Source organism: Cervus canadensis, chromosome 5 (genome assembly GCF_019320065.1).
Source record: "Cervus canadensis isolate Bull #8, Minnesota chromosome 5, ASM1932006v1, whole genome shotgun sequence".
Classification (NCBI taxonomy): Eukaryota; Metazoa; Chordata; class Mammalia; order Artiodactyla; family Cervidae; genus Cervus; species Cervus canadensis.
The window spans coordinates 88903121-88926432 of NC_057390.1; the positions used below are offsets into that span (position 1 = coordinate 88903121).

Below are 23312 nucleotides of genomic sequence, written 5' to 3' on the forward strand. Positions count from 1 at the left end.
CTCCTCCAATTGATCTATAGGGTCAGTGAAATCAAAGGCAATGTATGAGTAGCCTACTTGCAGAAGCTGATTCTTAATATTACATACAAGCAAAAGGGAAGACAAAAAAATCTTAAAATGAAAAGGAAACTGCCATACTTAGTTTACCTAATTTCAAAACTTTTATACTCCATAGCAAGCAAAATAAAAGCCATTGCATGAGAATAGGAATATAGATCAATAGAACAGTGAATAATTTTGAAATAGATCAATACACATAAAGTCAATTAATAGTTTACAATGCACCAAGGCAATTTAAATGTGGCAAGGATAGAGTTTCAATAAATGGTGCCAGCATGCTTCAGTATCAATATGTCTTAAGTGAACATGGACTCTTGTGCATGCAAAACATAACTCAGAATGGGTCAAATGTGTAAGAACTGTAACTATAAAACTATTCTGAAGAAACGTTGGACGAAATTTTGGTAAACGTGGGGTAGGCAACATATTCTTAAATAGGACACAAAAGTCATAACACTACAAGGAAAAGAACAGAATCTTGATTTCAAAAAAATAAAAGGCATTTGCTTTTCCAAAGAAAATTTTTAATAAAAATTTATTGGACTATAGATGCATAACATGTTATATTTTTTGACCTCAGAAAAATGAATCTGCCATACATATATATATCTATACCCCTCTTTTTTGAATTTCCTTCCCATTTAGGCCACCATAGAGCTTTGAGCAGAGTTTCCTGTGCTACACAGTAGATTCTTGTTAGTATTTATTTTATACACTGTAGTAAATGTCCATTGACAGAGGAATAGATACAGAAGATACGGCACATATATACAATAGAATATTATACAGCCACAAAATGTAACAAAATTGTGCCATTTGCCGGGATGTGGATGGGTCTACAAAGTGTCTGGGTCTGACATACAGAGTAAAGAGAAAATTAAATATTATATGTTAATGTCTATTCATGGAATCTAGAAAAATGGTAGTGATGAGCAGATTAGACAGGCAAGAATAGAGAGGCAGACATAGAGAATGAATTTCTGGACACAGTTGAAGGAGGAGTTGTTGTTATTCAGTCGCATGTCTGACTTTCTGCAAGGCCATGGACTGCAGCATACGAGGCTCTCCTGTTCTTCACATAGTTTGCTCACAGGAAAGGAGAGGGTGGAAAAAACTGAAAGAGTACCATTGACATATGTACACAACCACGTGTAATTAGATTGCTAATGAGAAACTGCTGCATAGCACAGAAAACTCAGTGCGGAACTCTGTGATAACCTGAGGGCTGCAAACATAGGGAGGGTAGGAGGGAGGATCAGGAGGGCAAGTATATATGTACTTATACCTGTTTCAACTGTGGTACAGCAAAAACAAACAAAATATTGTAGAGCAATTATCTTCCAATGAAAAATAAATAACTAATTAAATACATTTTTTAAAAAGAAATAAATTCCCAGGTTATAACAGGAGAGACTAAGTACTACCAGCTATAATTCTCAGCCTTATCGACAAGATCAAAAATCAAGACCATAAACTCAAAATTCACCATTTATGCTAGTGAACTGTTAGGAAATAGACAATAATTGTAAAGGAATGTAATTCAACTATCAAACATTTACTGACTATTCATTCCATGCTGGGATCAAATCTAGGGATATATGATCTGAGGTTTTGTGAACACACATGGCTGTTACAAAGACAAACAAACATCACTGAGACAAGACTTTTGCCCTGTGCAAGAGTCTCTCCACGGCACCCATCATGTCCCTGTTCCTTAGGCTATAAATGAAGGGGTTCAGCAGTGGAGTGACCACTGTGTACATCACAGAGGCAATGGTGATCTTGTCCCTGGAGGTGCTGGATGAGGGGAAAATATACAGCCCAATAATTGTTCCATAATACAGAGACACCACAGAGAGGTGAGAGCCACATGTGGACAATGCTTTGCAATCCCCTTGGTGGAGGGGAACTTCAGGATGGTGGCCCCGATGCGTCCATAAGAGATCAGGATGCATACTAGTGGGAGGATGATGACAGCCACTCCTGCTGTGAAAATGGCCAGCTCATTGAGGGATGTGTCTGAGCAGGAGAGCTTCAGCAGGACACCAAGGTCACAGAAGAAATGGGGGATGCTGTGGTCAGCACAAAAGGACAGCCGGGTCAGGAGGAGGGTGTGACACAGGGCATTGGCACAGGAGAGAATCCAGGACACAGTTACTAGTAAGGTGCACAGCCCCTGTCCCATGACGGTGCTGTAGTGGAGAGGGTGACAGACGGCCACGTACCGATCATAGGCCATTGAGGTGAGCAGGAAATCATCCAGACCAGTAAAAAATAGGAAAAAATACATCTGTGTTATGCACCCTGCATAGGGGATGGATTGATCCTGAGTCTGCATGTTTATCAGCATTTTAGGGACAGTGACAGATGAAAAGGAGACATCAATGAGGGCCAAGTGGCTGAGGAAGAAGTACATGGGGGTGTGGAGGTGAGCATCCAGCCTGATGAGCAGGATGATGAGCAGGTTGCCCAGCACCGTGGTCAGGTACATACCCAGGAACAGGGCAAAGAACATGCCCTGCTGCTCTGGCCGGATGGGGAGTCCCAGGAGGAGGAACTCAGACATGCTGCTCTGATTCTCCCTCTTCATGCTCCTCGCCTGTCTGCTGGGAATGAAAGGACAGTGAAAGAAGCACATTTTGATTGCAGCAGGCATATATAAATGAGTCCTTTCTCTTGGTGAATATGTCAGTGTCTGTCTGCATTGCTTTTTCCCTGCAAAAACCCCTAAGATGAATGGTATTACCATGTATAATGAGAGAATTTACCAAGAAGAGAGTTTGATACAGAAGAGAAACTGACTCAGTGGGATTTTTCCATCATCTCAGTAAAGAGAAATTATCACAGTATCTTAGCAGAGATAGAGTGAGTTAAAAACCTCCCTAATTTCTCTTCTGTTTCTGTACATATGATCATAAGATTTGACCTCCAGGTTGTGACATATTGACCTATGGAAATCTGACTTCAAGGTCCTCTCATATGTAAAGTATAAGGAAGATGTTTCAGCAACGAATTCTTGAATGAAAGTGGATCAAAAATCACAGCCAAGAAATTTCCTGGCGATTCAAGGCTTTAGACTTGAGCTTCCAAGTCAGGATGTATGGGTTCAATCCTTGTTCCAGGTATAAAGATATCACATGCATTATGGCTAAAAACCAAAACATGAAACAAAACAATATGGTAAAAATTCAACAAAGAATTTAAAAAATGATCCACATCCAAAAAAAAATTCTTTAAAATAAAAAAAACAAATAAATAGCCAGTTCCATTATGTATAAAGGCTGAAGAAAAAGAAGAAGCTTACATGTCAACTGAACTCAGAGTATCTTAGAGTTCAAATTTGCAATATCACTGCTCTACGAAGTAAAAAATATTACTGGCAGTTATATGTATTTTTCCTAGTACTCATATTTATCATTCTCCCGTATCCTCCTGATTCAACAAAATTCTTAGAGTTCCCTAATCCAAAATAAAAACAGTTGCTGCCAAGGTATGTCAAAGAGATATGCCCTGATATGCATTCTCCCCTCATCTTTCAGAACTAGTAATAAAAAGTATCACAAGCAAGAGCGCAGAGAAGTGCTGAGCACCTACACACACACACACACACACACACACACACACACACACACACACCTGCTATTGCTGTAGGAGACCCAGTTCCTCTCTGAATTTTATGCTTGAATGATCTAGTTGCCTTGAGTAAGAACTGGTTTCTCAGCTTCTCTGTAGGACACCTGGAGACAAGATTTATCCACTTCTGTGGTCCTGAACCACTCACCAGCATCAGAGACAAAAGAGCTTGATCCTCAATTCACCAATGTCAGAAATGGAGACGTGAAGACTGTTCTCTGTCCACCAGGGAAGGGACCCAAGGGGACAGGGCTCCAAGCTCTTGGCTAGAGACATGCATTAAACATGTATTAATTGCTCATTTTTCTTGTTTCTCCCTCCAGGACACATGCCCTAGGGCAGTGGTTCTTAAACTTTGATGTTCCCTAGAATGCCCTTGGGAGATTATTAAAGATGTAGATCCCAGCTCCAACTCCAGTGATGTTCATTCTTGAACTCTGTGACCAAGGAATTCTGACACACATGGTCCGAAGGGCTGACACTGAGAAAACAATATCCTTAGGAAGAACGTCACCATGATGCCCTGTGGGTGTGAGCCCGAAGGAGATGTGGAAAGAACTCCTGACTGACCCTTCCTACTAGTTTAAATTTCCCCTAGTTAAGTCAAAGCTTGGGATGTGAGGATGGAGTTTTCTCCCAAGCCGAGATGCCTTCTTAGTTTGTTGCCTCTAAATAAATCTGCTTCACGGTAGAAATTCAAATACAATATGAGAAATTCAAAGTATTTCCCCTGTCTTTTATTCATCTTTTATATTTCTAAAATGGTTTTTATTCATAAAATTTTATATTAATATTTGTTGTTGTTCTATCAAAGTGTTAGTCACTTAGTCGTGTCTGACTCTGTGCAACCCCACGGACTGTAGCCCACCAGGCTCCTCTGTCAGTGGAATTCTCCGGGCAAGAATACCAGAGTTGTTTTTCAGCTTCAGTGTTGTTCAACTCCAGATGTTGTTGTTCATTCGCTAAGCCATGTCCGAGTCTTTACAACCCCATGCCAGGCTTCCCTGTTTTTCGCTATCTCCCAGAGTTTGCTCAAACTCTTGTTCATTGAGTCAGTAATGCCATCCAACCATCTCATCCTCTGTGATCCCTTTTTTTTCCTGCCCTCAATCTTTCCCAGTGTCAGGGTCTTTTCCAATGAGTTGGCTCTTTGCATCTGGTTTTAGTATTGGGGTTTCAGCATCAGTCCTTCCAATGAATATTCAGAGTTGATTTCATTTAGGATTGACTGGTGTGATCTCCTTGCTGTTCAAGAGACTCTCAAGAGTCTTCTCCAGTACCACATTCAGAAAGCATCGATATTTGCTGAGTTGCAAATATGAATACGTCTTTTTTACATTCCAACTCTGACAGCTGTACATAACTACAGGAAAACCATAGCACTGACTAAATTACCTTTGTTGGAAAAGTGATGTTTCTGCTTTTTAATATGCTATGTAGATTTGCCATAGCTGTTCTTCCAGGATCAAGTGTCTTAAATTTTCATGACTGCAGTCACCGAATGAAGTGGAATTGAACCCAAGAAAATAAAATCTGTCACTGTTTCCACTTTTCCCCTTCTATTTGCCATGAAGCAATGGGACAGGATGCCAAGATCATTGTTTTGTGCATGTTGAATTTTAAGCCAGCTTTTTCATTCTCCTCTTCTACCCTCATCAAGAAGCTCTTTTGTTCCTCTTCACTTTTTGCCATTAAAGTGGTGTCATCTGCATATGTGAGGTTGTTGATATTTCACCCAGCAATCTTGATTCCAGCTGGTGATTTATCCAGTCTGGCATTTCGCATGATGCATTATGTATACAAATTAAATAAGTAAGGTGAGAATAAACAGCCTTTATGTACTCCTTTCCCAATTTGGAACCAGTTAGTTGTTCTATGTCCCATGCTAACTATTGCTTCTTGACCTGCACACAGGTTTCTCAGGAGGCAGGTAAGGTTCTCTGGTATTTCCATCTCTTGAAGCATTTTCCACAGTTTGTTGTGATCTACACAGTCAAAGGCTTTAGCGTAGTCAGTGAAAGAGGAGTAGCTGTTTTTCTTTAATTCTCTTGATGTTTCTATTATCCAACAGATGTTGGTGATTTGATCTCTGGTTCCTCTGCTTTTTCTAAATCTAGCTTGGACTTTTGGAAGTTCTTGGTTCACATACTCCTGAAGCCTAGTTTGAGTGGCTTTGAGTATAATCTTGCTAGCATGTGAAATGAGTGCAGTTGTACTGTAGTTTTAACATTCTTTGGTCTTGCCTCTCTTTGGAATTGAAATGAAAACTTCCCTTTTCTAGTCCTGGAGCCACTGGCGAGATTTCCAAATTTGCTGGCATTTTGAGTGCAACAGTTTAACAGCATTATCTTTTAGGATACGTTTACATAAATGGGATTTGTTTTGCATGGTACCTTAGAGCTTTCTCCTCCTAAATTTATTGTAATAATACTTGCAAGTCTACTTCTATGCTTATCAGTGCATAAAACACATATAACATCAAGGTATTAATCTCAAATTTTTAGCTGCTCTCTTGTTGAATTAACTGAGTGGTTCATTAACAAAGAATCTCTAATTCTTCAATAAGGTAATACTTTATTAAATGTTATAGTACACCCTGAAATCTTTTCCTGTGTCTGTTGTCTGATCAAGGTTACTTTATTATCTCCAAAGCATCCGTTTTAACAGGCTCCAATGTCTTAATTCCCCCATGCCTGTGGCTTGCTCTTTTGAAGAGAGAACAACTGAACTGTGAAAATGTCCGTGAAAATACATGAAGAATGGAAGGCTAGGTGGAAGCGCATGGAAAGAGAGGCAATAAAGCCAGACTGTTTTCATTCACCTAAGGAATCATCTAAATCAGAGCTTACAGAATGAAATAAATGAATAATGATGAAAGTTGCATCATAATATTTTATACATGTGTCATATATCCAAGGCTTTCAAAATATTGGGATTTCCATCTTTACACCCCAAACAGACTAGAGTTGTGGACATCATCACAACCTTGCATGTCACTCCAGCTACTGGTTACAAACTAATTAGTCTTCTGTTTCTGTATAGCATTGGTAAACATATTACATCTTGCATAGTGCAGGCACACGCACGTAAAGGGACAAGATGAAAAAACAGGGGTAAAAACCTGATGCTCAAAAAAAGACATATATGTAGTATGTCGATAAGAGAGAAAAAATGAATAGTATAAACTAATCTCAAAGAAGGCCAAAAAGAGGGAAAAGAAAGCAAAAAATCTTTCTCCAAATCTATTTGTACTAAGTGAGCTTTGCAAGGTAGCAGGATTACAAAGTTGATGAATAATGAACAAAAATCAATGATACTTTATATCCTAGCAGTGAGCACTGAGAATCGAAATTTTAATATGCTAATTAAAACAATTTAAAAAGCAAAATATGCTTATGAATGAATTTCCCAAAATACTGATATGTTAAAAACTACAAACACATTCATGGTAAATTTAAAGAGGATGCAAATGAATACAGATACACTTTGCCCATAGACTGGATAACTCAATATCATTATGGAGCCAGGTCTCTCCTCCAATTGATCTATAGGGTCAGTGCAATCAAAGGCAATGTATCAGTAGCCTACTCGTAGAATCTGATTCTTAATCTGAAGTAAAAGGGAAGACAGATGTGGATGTCACTTGTGATGGAACTAAAGCCCAATGCTGTAAAGAGCAATATTGAATAGAAACCTGGAATGTTAGGTCCATGAATCAAGGCAAATTGGAAGTGATCAAACATCAACATTTTAGGAGTCAGCAAACTAAAATGGACTGGAATGAGTGAGTTTAACTCAGATGACCATTATATCTACTACTGTGGGGAAGAATCCCTTAGAAGAAATGGAGTAACCATCATAGTCAACAAAAGAGTCTGAAATGCAGTACTTGGATGCACTCTCAGAAATGACAGATGATCTCTGTTCATTTCCAAAGCAAACCATTCAATAGCACAGTAATCCAAGTCTATTCCCCAACCAGTAAGGCTAAAGAGGCTGAAGTTGAACAGTTCTATGAAGACCTACAGGACCTTCTAGAACTAACACCCAAAAAAGATGTCCTTTTCATTATAGGGGATGAGAATGCAAAAGTAGGAAGTCAAGAAACACCTGGAGTAACAGGCAAATTTGGCCTGGAAGTATAGAATGAAGCAGGGCAAAGGCTAATAGAGTTTTGTCAAGAGAACCCACTGCCATAGCAAATATCCTCTTCCCACAACACAAGAGAAGACTCTACACATGGACATCACCTGATGGGCAATAACGAAATCATATTGATTATATTCTTTGCAGTCAAGATGGAGAATTTCTATACAATCAGCAAAAACAAGACCAAGAGCTGATTGTGGCACAGACCATGAAGTCCCTAATGCAAAGTTCAGACTCCAGTTGAAGAAAGTAGGGAAAACTACTAGATCATTCAGGTATGACCTAAATCAAATTCCTTGCAATTATATAATGGAAGTGAGAAACAGATTCAAGGGATTAGATCTGATAGAGTGCCTGAAGAAATTTGGACAGAGGTTCGTGACATTGTACAGGAGGCAGGGATCAAGATCATCTCCAAGGAAAAGAAATGCAAAAAGGCAAAATGATCATCTGAGCAGGCCTTACAAATAGTTGAGAATAGAAGAGAAAGAAAAGGCAAAGGAGAAAAGGAAAGATGTGTCCATTAGAATGCATAATTCCAAAGAATAGCAAGGAGAGAGAAGAAAGCATTCCTCAGTGATCAGTGCAAAGAAATAGAAGAAAATAATAGAATGGGAAAGTCTAGAGTCCTCTTTAAGAAAATTAGATACCAAGGGAATGTTTCATGCAAAGATGGGTGCAATAAAGGACAGAAATGGTATGGGTTAACAGAAGCAGAAGATATTAAGAAGAGGTGGCAAGAATACACACAAAAACTATACAATAAAGAACTTCATGATCCAAATAATCACAACGATGTGTTCATCACCTAGAGGCAGACATCCTGGAGTGCAAAGTCAAGTGGGCCTTAGGAAGCATCACTATGAACAAAGCTAGTGGAGGTAATGGAATTCCAGTGGAGCTACTTCAAATCCTAAAAGATGATGCTATGAAAGTACTGAACTCAATATGCCGGGAAATTTGGAAAACTCAGCAGTGGCCACAGTACTGGAAAAGGTCAGTTTTCATTCCAATGCCAAAGAAAGGCAATGCCAAAGAATGCTCAAACTATCGCACAATTGCACTCATCTCACATGCACATAAAGTAATGCTCAAAATTCCCCAAGCCACACTTCAGCAGTGTGTGAACTGTGAACATCCAGATGTTCAAGCTGGATTTAAAAAAGGCAGAGGAACCAGAGATCAAATTGCCAACATCTGCTGGATTATCAAAAAAGCAAGAGAGTTCCAGAAAAACATATATTTCTGCTTTATTGACTATGCCAAAGCCTTTGACTCTGTGGACCACAACAAACTGTGGAAAATTCTGCAAGAGATGGGAATACCAAACCACCTGACGTGCCTCTTGAGAAATCTGTATGCAGGTCAGGAAGCAATAGTTAGAACTTGACATGGAACAACAAACTGGTTCCAAATAGGGAAAGGAGTAGGTCAAGGCTGTGTATTGTCACCCTGCTTATTTAACTTATATGCAGAGTACATCATGAGAAACACTTGGCTGGATGAAGCACAAGCTGAAATCAAGATTGCCAGGAGACATACAACCCAGCAATCCCACTGCTGGGCATACACACCGAGGAAACCAGAATTGAAAGAGACACATGTACCCCAATGTTCATCACAGCACTGTTTACAATAGCTAGGACATGGAAGCAACCTAGATGTCCATTGGCAGATGAATTGATAAGAAAGCTGTGGTACATATTCACAATGGAATATTACTCAGCTGTTTAAAAGAACTCATTTGAATCAGTTCTAAGGAGGTCGATGAAACTGGAGTTTATCATACAGAGTGAAGTAAGTCAGAAGGAAGAACACCAATAAAGTATATTAACACATATATATGGAATTTAGAGAGATAGTAACAATGACCCTATATGTGAGACAGCAAAAGAGACACAGATGTAAAGAACAGTCTTTGGGACTCTGTGGGAGAAGATGAGGGTGGGATGATTTGAGAGGGAGCATTGAAACTTGTATATTATCATATGGAAGTGGATCACTGGTCCAAGTTGGATGTATGAGACAGGGTGCTCAAGGCTGGTGCACTGGAATTACCCTGGGGGATGGGATGCAGAGGGAGATGGGAGGTGGTTCTGGATGGGGAACACATGTGTGCCCGTGGCTGATTCGTGTCGATGTATGGCAAAACCACTACAATATTATAAAGTAATTAACCTCCAATTAAAAGAAAGAAATTAATTAAAAAATAAAAACAAAAAAGAAAGAAAGCTCTGGTACAAATACACAATGGAATATTACCTAGCTATTAGAAAGAATGCATTTGAATCAGTTCTAATGAGGCAGATGAATCTGGAGCCTATTATACAGAGTGAAGTAAGTCAGAAAGAAAAACACCAATACAGTATATTCACACATATATATGGAATTTAGAAGGAGGGTAATGATGACCCTATATGAGAGACAGCAAAAGAGACACAGATGTAAAGAACAGAATTTTGGACTCTGTGGGAGAAGGTGAGGGTGGGATGATTTGAGAGAATACCTTTGAAACGTATATTACCATATGTGAAATAGATCACCAGTCCAGGATCAATGCATGAGACAGGGTGCTCAGAGCCAGAGGACTAGGACGACCCTGAGGGATGGGACGGGAAGGGAGGTGGGAGGGGGCTTCAGGATGGGGGACACATGTACACCCATGGCTGATTCATGTCACTAGTGGAAATGTCATGTAGTGGAAATGTCACTAAATTCATGTCATGTAGTGGAAAAGACCACTACAATAATGTAAAGTAATTAGCCTAAATTTTTTTTAATATATTAATTTTTTAAAAAAAGATTGCTGGAAGAAATATCAATAACCTCAGATATGCAGATGACACCACCCTAATGGCAGAAAGTGAAGAACTAAAGAGCCTCTTGATGAAACTGAAAGAGGAGAGTGAAAAAGTTGGCTTAAAATACAACATTCAGAAAACTAAGATCGTGGCATCCGGTCCCATCACTTCATGGCAAATAGATGGGGAAACAGTGGAAAGAGTGACAGACTTTATTTTCTTGGGCTCCGGAATCGCTGTAGATGGTAACTGGAACCATGAAATTAAAAGATGCTTGCTCCTTGGAAGAAAAGTTATGACCAACCTAGACAGCATATTGAAAAGCAGAGACATTACTTTGCCAACAAAAGTCCATCTAGTCAAAGCTATGGTTTTTTGCAGTAATCATGTATGGATCTGAGACTTGGACTATAAAGAAAGCTGAGCACCAAAGAAATGATGCTTTTGAACTGTTGTGTTGAAGAAGACTCTTGAGAGTCCCTTGGACTGCAAGGAGATCCAACCAGTCCATCCTAAAGGAAGTAAGTCTTGAATATTCATTGGAAGGACTGATGCTGAAGCTGAAACTCCAATATTTGGCCACCTGCTGCAAAGAACTGACTCATTTGAAAAGACCCTGTTGCTGGGAAAGATTGAAGGTGGGAGGAGAAGGGGACAACAGAGGATGAGATGGTTGGATGGCATCACCGACTCAATGGGCATGAATTTGATTAAACTCCGGGAGTTGGTGATGGACAGGAAGGCCTGGTGTGCTACAGTCCATGGGGTCACAAAGAGTCAGACACAACTGAGTGACCGAACCGAACTAAACTGAAAAGAGAAGACAAAAAATGTTAAAATGAGAAGCAAAATGCCATACTTACTTTATCTAATTTCAAAACTGTTTTATACTCCAAATCAAGGAAAATAAAAATAATTGCATAAGAATAGGAATATAGATCAATAGAACAGCGAATAATTTCAAAATATATCAATACATAGAAGGTCAATTAATAGTTTACAAATGCACCAAGGCAATGTAATGTGGCAAGGACAGCATTTCAATAAATGGTGCCAGCATGCTTCAGTATCAATATGTCTTAAGTGAACATGGACTCTTGTGCTGCACCACATGCAAAACATAACTCAAAATGGATGAAATGTGTAAGGACTATAACTATAAAACTATCTTCAAGAAAAACTTGGACAAATCTTGGTAAACGTGGGATAAGGAATATTTTCTTAAATAAGACACAAAAGTCATGAACACTAAAAGGAAAAGAGTAGAATCTTGATTTCATAAAAATAAAAGGCATTTGCTTTTCCAAAGAAACTTTTTTTAAAAAAGTTATTGGACTATCGTTGTTTAACAATGTTGTGTTATTTTCTCTTCTCAGAACACTGAATCTGCCATACATATACATATGTATATCCCTTTTTAAAAATTTCCTTCCCATTTAGGCCACCACAGAGCTTTGAGTAGAGTTCCCTGTGCTATACAATAGATTCTTATTAGTTATTCATTTTATGCACAGTAGTAAATGCCCAATGACACAGAAATAGATACAGAAGAGGTGGCACATATATACAATGGAATATTATGCAGCCACAAAACGTTACCAAAATTGTGCCATTACCAGAACGTGGATGGTCTACATATTGTCTGGGTCTGACATACAGAGTAAAGAGAAAAATAAATATTGTGTGTTAATGTCTATATATGGAATCTAGAAAAATGGTAGTGACGAACAGATTAGACAGGCAAGAGTAGAGAGGCAGACATAGAGAATGAATTTCTAGACACAGTTGGAGGAGGAGTTGTTGCTATTCAGTCACTAAGTCTTGTCTGACTTTTTGCAAGCCCGTGGACTGCGGCATACCATTCTCCCCTGTCCTTCTCAGAGTTTGCTCAGGAGAAGGAGAGGGTGGGGCAAACTGAGAGAGTACCATTGACATACACACACTACCATGTTTGAATTAGATTGCTAATGAGAAACTGCTCCATAGCACAGGAAACTCAGTGTGGTATCTGTGACGACCTGAGGGCTGCAAACATGGGGAGGGTAGGAGGGAGGGTCAGGAGAGAGAGAATATATGCACACTTACAGTTGATTCATGTTGCTATATAGCAAAAACCAACAAAATATTGTAAAGCAATTATTTTCCAATAAAAAGTAAATTAAAAATTAAATTTTTAAAAAGAAATAAATCACTAGGAAATAAGAGGAGAGGTGAAGTACTACCACCTATATAAATGCTCAGCCTTATAGACAAGATCAAAACTCAAGAACATAAACTCAAAATTCACAATTTATGCTAATGAACTGTTAGGAAATAGACAATAATTGTAAAGGAATGCAATTCGACAATCAAACATTTACTGAGTATTTATTCCATGCTGGGTTCAAATCTAGGCATGTAGGATCTGAGGTTTTGTGAACACACATGGCTGTTACAAAGACGAACAAACATCACTGAGACAAGACTTTTGCCCTGTGCAAGAGTCTCTCCAGGGCCCCCATCATGTTCCTGTTCCTTAGGCTGTAAATGAAGGGGTTCAGCAGTGGAGTGACCACTGTGTACATCACAGAGGCAATGGTGCTCTTATCCCTGGAAGTGTTGGATGAGGGGAAAAAATACAGTCCAATAATTGTTCCATAATACAGAGACACCACAGAGAGGTGGGAGCCACATGTGGACAATGCTTTGCAGATCCCCTTGGTGGAGGGGACCTTCAAGATGGTGGTCCCAATGCATCCATAAGAGATCAGGATGCATATGAATGGGAGGACGATAACAGCCACTCCTGCTGTGAAAATGGCCAGCTCATTGAGGGATGTGTCTGAGCAGGAGAGCTTCAGCAGGGCACCAAGGTCACAGAAGAAATGGGGGATGCTGTGGTCAGCACAAAAGGACAGCCGGGTCAGGAGGAGGGTGTGACACAGGGCATTGGCACAGGAGAGAATCCAGGACACAGTTACTAGTAAGGTGCACAGCCCCTGTCCCATGATGGTGCTGTAGTGGAGAGGGTGACAGATGGCCACGTACCGATCATAGGCCATTGAGGTGAGCAGAAAATCATCCAGACCAGTAAAAAATAGGAAGAAATACATCTGTGTTATGCATCCTGCATAGGGGATGGATTGATCCTGAGTCTTCATATTTATCAGCATTTTAGGGACGGTGACAGATGAAAAGGAGATGTCAGTGAGGGCCAAGTGGCTGAGGAAGAAGTACATGGGGGTGTGGAGGCGAGAGTCTAGCCTGATGAGCAGAATGATGAGCAGGTTGCCCAGCACTGTGGTCAGGTACATGCCCAGGAACAGGGCAAAGAACATGCCCTGCTCCTCTGGCCGGACGGGGAGTCCCAGGAGGAGGAACTTGGACATGCTGCTCTGATTCTCCCTCTTCATGCTCCTCTCCTGTCTGCTGGGAATGAAAAGACAGTGAAAGAAGCACATTTTGATTGCAGCTGGCTTATCAAAATGAGTACTTTCTGTTGTTGGTGAATATGTCAGGGTCTGTTTGCATTGCCCTGCAAAAACCCCTAAGATGAATGGTATTACCATGTATAGTGAGGGAATTACCAACCAAGAATTGAGTTTGATACAGAAAAGAAACTGGCTCAGTGGCATTTTTCCATTACCTCAGTAAAGAGAAAGTATCACACTTTCTTAGCAGAGAAATAGTAAGCTAAAGACCTCTGTAATTTCTCTTCCGTTTCTGGACATACAATCATAAGGTTTGACCTTCAGGTTGTGACATATTGACCTACAGAAATCTGACTTCAAAGTCCTTTCATATGTAAAGTATAAGGAGGACTGTTCAACAACCAGTTCTCAAAGGAAAGTGGGTCATAAATACACAGCCAAGAAATTTCCTGGCGGTCCTGTGGTTAATATTTCACCTTGGAAGTCAGGGGGTGTGGGTTCAATCCCTGTTCCACATATAAAGAAATCACATGCCTTACAGCTAAAAACCAAAACATGAAACAAAAATAAATGGTAATAAATTCAGCAAAGAATTTTTAAAATGATCCACATCAAAAAAATTCTTTAAAAATAAATAAGCAACTAAATAGCCAGATTCCCTTAGGTATAAAGGTTGAAGAAAAAAAATGAAGCTTACCTGTTAACTGAACTCAGATTTTCTAAGAGCTCAATCTTATAATATCACACTCTATGAAGTAAAAATACTACTGGCAGCTATATGTATACTTTTACTAACACTCATATTTATCATTCTCCAATATCCTCCTGATTCAACAAAATCCTCTTGTTGAAGAGTTCCCTAATCCAAAATAAAAACAGTTGCTGCCAAGAGGTGTCAAAGAGATATGCCCTGATATGCCTTCTCTGCTCATCTTTAAGAACTAGTAATAAAAAGTATCATAACCAGAGCACAGAGACATGCTGGACACCTGTATTTACACACACACACACACACACACACACACACACATAAATGCACACCTGCTATTGCCGTAGGATATGCAGTTCTTTTCTGAACTTTATGCTTGATTGATCTAGTTGCCTTGAGTAAGAACTGGTTTCTCAGCTTCTCTGTAGGACACCTGGAGACAAGATTTATCCACTTCTGTGGTCCTGAACCACTCACCAGCATCAGAGACAAAAGAGCTTGATCCTCAATTCAACAATGTCAGAAATGGAGACACGAAGACTGTGCTCCGTCCACCAGGGAGGGGACCCAAGGGGACAGGGCTCCAAGCTCTAGGTTAGAAACATGCATTAAACATGTATTAATTGCTCATTTTTCTTGTTTCTCCCTCCAGGACACATGCCCTAGGGCAGTGGTTCTTAAACTTTGATATTCCCTAGAATGCCCTGGGGAGATTATTAAAGATGCAGATCCCAGCTCCAGCTCCAGTGACGCTCATTCTTGAACTCTGCTGTCAGAGAATTCTGACACACGTGGTCCGAAGGGCTGACACTAAGAAAACAGTATCCTTAGGAAGAAAGTCATGCTGATGCCCTGTGGGTGTGAGCCCAAAAGAGATATGGAAAGACCTGCTGACTGACCCTTCCTACTAGTTTAAATTTCCCCTAGTTAAGTCAAAGCTTGGGATGTGAGGATGGAGTTTTCTCCCAAGCCGAGACTGGGAGTCTTCTTAGTCTTCTTAGTCTGTTGCCTCTCAATAAATCTGCTTCATGGTAGAAATCTAAATACAGTAGTATGAGAAAACCAAAGTATTTCCCCTGTCTTTTTTTCATTTTTTATACTTCCAAAATGGTTTTTATCCATAAAACTTTATATTTACATTTGTTGTTGTTCTATCTTAATGTTAGTCTCTCAGTCATATCTGACTCTTTGCAACCCCATGGGCTGTAGCCCACCAGGCTCCTCTGTCAGTGGAATTCTCCAGGCAAGAATACTGGAGGTGTTGTTCAACTCCACTGTTGTTCAACTCCAGCAGTTGTTGTTCAGTCTGTAAGCCATGTCTGACTCTTTGCAACGCCATGAATTTCAACATGACAGGCTTCACTGTTTTTCATTATTTTCCAGAGTTTGCTCAAACTTAAGTTCATTGAGTCAGTAATGCCATCCAACTATCTCATCCTCTGTCATCCCCTTTTTATCCTTCCCTCAATCTTTCCCAGCATCAGAGTCTTTTCCAATGAGTTGACTCTGCATCAGGTGGCTAAATTGTTGGAGTTTCATCTTCAGCATCAGTCCTTCCAATGAATATTCAGGGTTGATTTCCTTTAGGATTGACTGGTGTTATCTCCTTGCTGTTCAAGGGACTCTCAAGAGTCTTCTCCAATACCACATTTGGAAAGTATCAATTTTGCCACTCAGTCTTCTTTATGGTCCAACTTTCACATCCATACATGACTACAGGAAAACCACTGCTTTGATTAAATTACCTTTGTTGGAAAAGTGATGTCTCTGCTTTTTAATATGCTGTGTGGAAATGTCATAGCAGTTCTTCCAAGGTGAAGTGTCTTTTATTGTCATGACTGCAGTTACCAAGAAAAAAAAATCCATCACTGTTTCCACTTTCCCCCCATCTATTTGCCATGAGCAATGGGACGAGGTGCCATGATCTTTGTTTTGTGAATGTTGAATTTTTTTTTTTTTTAAATTTTTATTAGTTGGAGGCTAATTACTTCACAACATTTCAGTGGGTTTTGTCATACATTGATATGAATCAGCCATAGATTTACACTTATTCCCCATCCCGATCCCCCCTCCCACCTCCCTCTCCCCCCGATTCCTCTGGGTCTTCCCAGTGCACCAGGCCGGAGCACTTGTCTCATGCATCCCACCTGGGCTGGCGATCTGTTTCACCATAGATAGTATACATGCTGTTCTTTTGAAACATCCCACCCTCACCTTCTCCCACAGAGTTCAAAAGTCTGTTCTATATTTCTGTGTCTCTTTTTCTGTTTTGCATATAGGGTTATCGTTACCATCTTTCTAAATTCCATATATATGTGTTAGTATGCTGTAATGTTCTTTATCTTTCTGGCTTACTTCACTCTGTATAAGGGGCTCCAGTTTCATCCATCTCATTAGGACTGGTTCAAATGAATTCTTTTTAACGGCTGAGTAATATTCCATGGTGTATATGTACCACAGCTTCCTTATCCATTCATCTGCTGATGGGCATCTAGGTTGCTTCCATGTCCTGGCTATTATAAACAGTGCTGCGATGAACATTGGGTGCATGTGTCTCTTTCAGATCTGGTTTCCTCAGTGTGTATGCCCAGAAGTGGGATTGCTGGGTCATATGGCAGTTCTATTTCCAGTTTTTTTTAAGGAATCTCCACACTGTTTCCATAGCGGCTGTACTAGTTTGCATTCCCACCAACAGTGTAAGAGGGTTCCCTTTTCTCCACACCCTCTCCAGCATTTATTGCTTGTAGACTTTTGGATAGCAGCCATCCTGACTGGCGTGTAATGGTACCTCATTGTGGTTTTGATTTGCATTTCTCTAATAATGAGTGATGTTGAGCATCTTTTCATGTGTTTGTTAGCCATCTGTATGTCTTCTTTGGAGAAATGTCTGTTTAGTTCTTTGGCCCATTTTTTGATTGGGTCATTTATTTTTTCTGGAATTGAGCTGCAGGAGTTGCTTGTATATTTTTGAGATTAATCCTTTGTCTGTTTCTTCATTTGCTATTATTTTCTCCCAATCTGAGGGCTGTCTTTTCACCTTACTTATAGTTTCCTTTGTAGTGCAAAGCTTTTAAGTTTCATTAGATCCCATTTGTTTTAGTTTTTGCTTTTATTTCAATATTTCTGGGAGGTGGGTCATAAGGATCTTGCTGTGATTTATGTCGGAGAGTGTTTTGCCTATGTTCTCCTCTAGGAGTTTTATAGTTTCTGGTCTTACATTTAGATCTTTAATCCGTTTTGAGTTTATTTTTGTGTATGGTGTTAGAAAGTGTTCTAGTTTCATTCTTTTACAAGTGGTTGACCAGTTTTCCCAGCACCACTTGTTAAAGAGGTGTCTTTTTTCCATTTATATTCTTGCCTCCTTTGTCAAAGATAAGGTGTCCATAGGTTCGTGGATTTATCTCTGGGCTTTCTATTCTGTTCCATTGATCTATATTTCTGTCTTTGTGCCAGTACCATACTGTCTTGATGACTGTGGCTTTGTAGTAGAGTCTGAAGTCAGGCAGGTTGATTCCTCCAGTTCCATTCTTCTTTCTCAAGATTACTTTGGCTATTCGAGGTTTTTTGTATTTCCATACAAATTGTGAAATTCTTTGGTCTAGTTCTGTGAAAAATACCGTTGGTAGCTTGATAGGGATTGCATTGAATCTATAGATTGCTTTGGGTAGAATAGCCATTTTGACAATATTGATTCTTCCAATCCATGAACACGGTATGTTTCTCCATCTGTTTGTGTCCTCTTTGATTTCTTTCATCAGTGTTTTATAGTTTTCTATGTATAGGTCTTTTGTTTCTTTAGGTAGATATACTCCTAAGTATTTTATTCTTTTTGTTGCAATGGTGAATGGTATTGTTTCCTTAATTTCTCTTTCTGTTTTCTCATTGTTAGTGTATAGGAATGCAAGGATTTCTGTGTGTTAATTTTATATCCTGCAACTTTACTATATTCATTGATTAGCTCTAGTAATTTTCTGGTAGCGTCTTTAGGGTTTTCTATGTAGAGGATCATGTCATCTGCAAACAGTGAGAGTTTCACTTCTTCTTTTCCTATCTGGATTCCTTTTACTTCTTTTTCTGCTCTGATTGCTGTGGCCAAAACTTCCAACACTATGTTGAACAGTAGTGGTGAGAGTGGGCACCCTTGTCTTGTTCCTGATTTCAGGGGAAATGCTTTCAATTTTTCACCATTGAGGGTGATGCTTGCTGTGGGTTTGTCATATATAGCTTTTATTATGTTGAGGTATGTTCCTTCTATTCCTGCTTTTTGGAGAGTTTTAATCATAAATGAGTGTTGAATTTTGTCAAAGGCTTTCTCTGCATCTATTGAGATAATCATATGGTTTTTATCTTTCAATTTGTTAATGTGGTGTATTACATTGATTGATTTGCGGATATTGAAGAATCCTTGCATTCCTGGGATAAAGCCCACTTGATCGTGGTGTATGATTTTTTTAATATGTTGTTGGATTCTGTTTGCTAGAATTTTGTTAAGGATTTTTGCATCTATGTTCATCAGTGATATTGGCCTGTAGTTTTCTTTTTTTGTGGCATCTTTGTCAGGTTTTGGAATTAGGGTGATGGTGGCCTCATAGAATGAGTTTGGAAGTTTACCTTCTTCTGCAATTTTCTGGAAGAGTTTGAGTAAGGTAGGTGTTAGCTCTTCTCTAAATTTTTGGTAGAATTCAGCTGTGAAGCCATCTGGTCCTGGGCTTTTGTTTGCTGGAAGATTTTTGATTACGGTTTCGATTTCCTTGCCTGTGATGGGTCTGTTAAGATCTTCTATTTCTTCCTGGTTCAGTTTTGGAAAGTTATACTTTTCTAAGAATTTGTCCATTTCATCCAAGTTGTCCATTTTATTGGCATAGAGCTGCTGGTAGTAGTCTCTTATGATCCTTTGTATTTCAGTGTTGTCTGTTGTGATCTCTCCGTGAATGTTGAATTTTAAGCCAGCATTTTCATTCTCCTCTTCCACCCTCATAAAGAGGCTCTTTAGTTCCTCTTCACTTTCTGCCATTAAAGTGGTGTCACCTGCTTATGTGAGGTTGTTGATGTTTCTCCCAGCAATCTTGATTCCACCTGGTGATTCATTGAGTCTGGCATTTTGCATGATGCATTCTGTATATAAATTAAATAAGCAGGGTGACAATCAAAAAATGGGTCAAAGATCTAAACAGACATTTCTCCAAAGAAGACATTCAGATGGCTAACAAACACATGAAAAGATGCTCAACATCACTCATAATCAGAGAAATGCAAATCAAAACCACAATGAGGTACCATTACACACCAGTCAGAATGGCTGCCATCCAAAAGTCTACAAGCAATAAATGCTGGAGAGGGTGTGGAGAAAAGGGAACCCTCTTACACTGTTGGTGGGAATGCAAACTAGTACAGCCACTATGGAAAACAGTGTGGAGATTTCTTAAAAAACTGGAAATAGAACTGCCATATGACCCAGCAATCCCACTTCTGGGCATACACACCGAGGAAACCAGATCTGAAAGAGACACATGCACCCCAATGTTCATCGCAGAACTGTTTATAATAGCCAGGACATGGAAGCAACCTAGATGCCCATCAGCAGATGAATGGATAAGGAAGCTGTGGTACATATACACCATGGAATATTACTCAGCCATTAAAAGAATTCATTTGAATCAGTTCTAATGAGATGGATGAAACTGGAGCCCATTATACAGAGTGAAGTAAGCCAGAAAGATAAAGACCAATACAGTATACTAACGCATATATATGGAATTTTAAAAGATGGTAATGATAACCCTATATGCAAAACAGAAAAAGAGACACAGATGTACAGAACAGACTTTTAGACTCTGTGGGAGAAGGCGAGGGTGGAATGTTCTGAGAGAATAGCATTAAAACAAGTATACTATCAAGGGTGAAACAGATCACCAGCCCAGGTTGGATGCATGAGACGGGTGCCCAGGGCTGGTGCACTGTGAAGACCCAGAGGGATGGATGGAGAGGGAGGTGGGAGGGGGGATCGGGATGGGGAACACATGTAAATCCATGGCTGATTCATGTCAATGTATGGCAAAAACCACTACAATAAAAAACAAATAAATAAAAAAAATAAATAAGCAGGGTGACAATATACAGCCTTTATGTACTCCTTTCCCAAACTGGAACCAGTCAGTTGTTCCATGTCCCATGCTAGCTATTGTTTCTCGACCTGCACACAGGTTTCTCAGGAGGCAGGTAAGGTGCTCTGGTATTTTCATCTCTTGAAGAATTTTCCAGTTTGTTGAGATCCACACAGTCAAAGGCTTTAGCGTAGTCAGTGAAAGAGGAGTAGATGTTTCTCTGTAATTCTCTCGATGTTTCTGTCATCCAACAGATGTTGGCAATTTGGTCTCTGGTTTCTCTACCTTTTCTAAATCTAGCTTGGACTTCTGGAAGTTCTTGGTTCACATACTGCTGAAGCCTAGTTTGAACGGCTTTGAGTATAATTTTGCTAGCATGTGAAATGAGTGCAGTTGTACTGTAGTTTTAACATTCTTTGGCCTTGCCTTTCTTTGGGATTGAAATAAAAACTCCCCTTTTTCTAATCCTGGGGCCACTGGCGAGTTTTCCAAATTTGCTGGCTTACTGAGTGCAGCTGTTTAACAATATCATCTTTTAGGATATATTTACATAAATGGGATTTATTTTGCATGGTATCTTAGAGCTTTCTTGTCCTAAGATAAATTTATTGCAATAATACTTGCAAGTCTACGTCTTTGCTTATCAGTGCATAGAATATACATAACATCAATACATTAATCTTATAAATTTTCAAATTTTTAGTTACTCTCTGGCTGAATTAACTGAGTGATTCTTTAACAAAGGATCTCTAATTCTTCAATAAGGTAAAACTTTATTAAATATTATAGTACACCCTGAAATCTTTTCCTGAGTCTGTTGTCTGATCAAAGTTACTTTATTATCTCCAAAGCATCCATTTTAAAAGGCTCCAATGTCTTAGTTTCCCCATGCCTGTGGCTTGCTCCTTTAAAGAGAGAACAACCGAGCTGTGAAAATGCCCATGAAAATACATGAAGGCTGGAAGTCTAGGTCGAAGCCCATGGAAAGAGAGGCAATAAAGCCAGACTGTCTTCATTCACCTAAGGAATCATCTAAGTCAGAGCTTATGGAATGAAATAAATGAATAATAAAGGAAAGTTGCATCATGATATTTTATACAGGTATCAAATATCAAACTCCTTCAAAATATTGTTATTTCCAACTTTACACCCCAAATAGTCTAGAGTTGTGACATTACTACAGCCTTGCATGTCACTCCAGCTGCTGGCTACATACTAATTAGTCCAATTAGTGTTTATGTATAATGTTGGTAAACATATTACATTTTGCATAGTGTAGGCCCTCACACACAAAGGGACAAGATGAAAAAAAAGGGGTAAAAACTGATGCTCAAAAAGAGACATATCTATGTTGATAAGAGAGATCAAATGAGTAGTACAAACTAATCTAAAAAAGGCCAATAAAGAGGGAAAAGAAAGCAAACAATCTTTTTCCAAGTCTATTTGTAGTAAGTGAGTTTTGCAAGATAGCAGCATTACAAAGTTGGTCAATAAAGAACAAAAATCAATGATATTTTATATCCTAGCAGTGAGCACTGAGAATTGAAAATTTTAATATACTATTTATAACAGTTTAAAAAGCAAAATATACGTATGGATGAATTTACCAAAATACCCATACATTAAAAACTACAAACTCAATCATGGTAAATTTAAAGAAGATGGAAATGAATAGAGATACACTTTGCACATAGACTGGATAGCTCAGTATTGTTATGGAGCCAAGTCTCTCCTCCAGTTGATCTATAGGATCAGTGCAATCAAAGGCAATGTATCAGTAGCCTCCTTGTGGGAGCTGATTCTTAATATTATACAGAAGTCAAAGGGAAGACAAAATAACCTTAAAATGGAAAGCAAAATGCCATACTTAACCTAATTTCAAAACATTTTATAATCCATCACAAGGAAAATAAAAATAATCGCATGAGAATAGGAATACAGATCAATAGAACAGTGAACAATTTTTAAATAGATCAATACAAATAAGGTCAATAATAGTTTACAATGGACCAAGGCAATTTAATGTGGCAAGCATACTGTTTCAATAAATGGTGCCAGCATGCTTCAGTATCAATATGTCTTAAGTGAACAGGGACTCTTGTGCCGCACAACATGCAAAACATAACTCAAAATGAGTCAAATGTGTAAGAGCTATAGCTATAAGACTATTTTGAAGAAAACATTGAACAAAATCTTGGTATATGTGGGGTAGGCAATATTTTTTTAAATAGGACACAAAAGTCATGAACACTAGAAGGAAAAGATAGAATCTTGATTTCATAAAAATACAATGCATTTGCTCTTCAAAAAAAAACTTTTTTAAAAAAAGTTATTGGACTACAGTTGCTTAACAATGTTTTGTTATTTTCTGCTCTCAGCAAAATGAATTTGCCATATGTACACATATGTATACCCCTCTTTTTAAAATTTCCTTCCCATTTAGGTC

At 39.0% G+C, this 23312-nt stretch overlaps 1 pseudogene; it reads right to left on the reverse strand.

Moving 5' to 3' along the window:
- Positions 1-1709: 1709 nt before the first annotated feature.
- Positions 1710-14035, reverse strand: LOC122442127 (annotated as a pseudogene).
- Between the last annotated feature and the right edge of the window lie 9277 nt (positions 14036-23312).